The 1,391-nt window shown below is 45.4% G+C and overlaps 1 non-coding gene across 1 annotated transcript; it reads left to right on the top strand.

Annotated features, from left to right (window-relative positions):
- Positions 1 to 883: 883 nt before the first annotated feature.
- Positions 884 to 990, top strand: LOC130503295 (small nucleolar RNA R71). The gene has a single exon (XR_008940724.1). It is a non-coding gene; the product is annotated as a small nucleolar RNA R71 (small nucleolar RNA).
- The last annotated feature ends 401 nt before the right edge of the window (positions 991 to 1,391 follow it).

Below are 1,391 nucleotides of genomic sequence, written 5' to 3'. Positions count from 1 at the left end.
TCAGCTGTTGCAACAACCACATGCTCAACCTGTTCAATTTCAGTTCAAACACCAATCTTTCAATCTCATCTACCTCTCTCTTGTAGTTGGCGACCTGAGAAGTGTCACTAGAGAGGAGAACATTGCAATGTTCTCTTGGGTTTGCCTCTGCTTTCCCTGGTAGAGTTCCTATGGCTGCTTGGAGGATGAAGGCAAAGAAGCAACCTGGCTCTCTAAAGCTTTGACGTGAGAGGCAAGTTGCATGTACTTGTTGTTGAGGTCAGAATAAGTTTCATCAATCTTGGCATGAACAGCCTTGAACTCATCTCCAATGTCCTTAGCAAATTTCCCTTGAGCTTCTAGGATTTGCTTAAACATAGATTCCGTGGTTGAACTTGGAACTTGAGCTTGAGAAGAGCTTCCTCTAGCTTGAGTAGGCTGGTTGCTTTGATAACCACCTTGTTGGTTGTTGTAGAGGGGCTTTTGCTGGTAGTTGTTTTGGTATTGAAAGTTGGGCTCTTTCCTATACCAAGTTCCATTGTTGTTGATAAAGCACACCTCTTCATGTCCTTCCAAGCCATCAATCTTCTTGATCTCAGCAACCTGCTTTTGTTGCTGTTCCCCAACTGATTTCATCTGATCCAGCTTAGCTTTGTTGGCAAGAAGTAGGTCCAGCTTCTCTTCCAAAGACTTGAGCTCTTTCTTGGTCTGCTGATCATCACTTCTGTTGACTCTATCATGATCCTCACTGTATACTGAGTCACTCTTGGCCATGTTCTCTATCAGCTCCTCTGCATCCACCTCGTTTCTGCCCAAGAAGAATCCATTGCTGGCTGTATCAAGTCTGTTTCTACACTGTGGTATAGCTCCCCTGTAGAAGGTACTCAACAAGCTTTCTTTGGAGAAGCCATGGTGTGGGCAATGAGCTTGGTAGCCTTTGAACCTCTCCCATGCTTCACTGAAAGTTTCTAAGTTCCTCTGCTGAAACCCAGAGATCTCATTCCTGATCTTAGCTGTCCTGGAGATGGAGAAAAACTTGTCTAGAAAGGCTTCCTTGCACTCATCCCAAGTAGTGAAAGAGTCGCTTGGGAGAGACTTCTCCCACTGTCTTGCCTTGTCTCCCAGAGAGAAAGGAAAGAGCATGAGCTTCAAAGCATCTTCTGACACTCCATTGGTCTTGGACAAACCACAGTAGCTATCAAACTTGTCCAAGTGGTCAAAAAGATCTTCAGTAGCAAGACCATGATACTTGTTGTTCTCAATGGTGTTGAGCAGTCCCGACTTGATCTCAAAGTTGTTGTTCTCCACAGCAGGTGCTCTGATTCCCAACATATGACCATGAATGTGAGGGCGATCATAGGTTCCAATAGCGCGAGCTTGGCGCTGTGGGTGTTGTGGTCGAAGGTTGGCAG

The sequence above is a fragment of the Raphanus sativus genome, unplaced genomic scaffold (genome assembly GCF_000801105.2).
Source record: "Raphanus sativus cultivar WK10039 unplaced genomic scaffold, ASM80110v3 Scaffold0910, whole genome shotgun sequence".
Classification (NCBI taxonomy): Eukaryota; Viridiplantae; Streptophyta; class Magnoliopsida; order Brassicales; family Brassicaceae; genus Raphanus; species Raphanus sativus.
The sequence above is the reverse complement of the archived record's forward strand: the minus strand, read 5'-3'. Positions and strand labels throughout refer to the sequence as shown.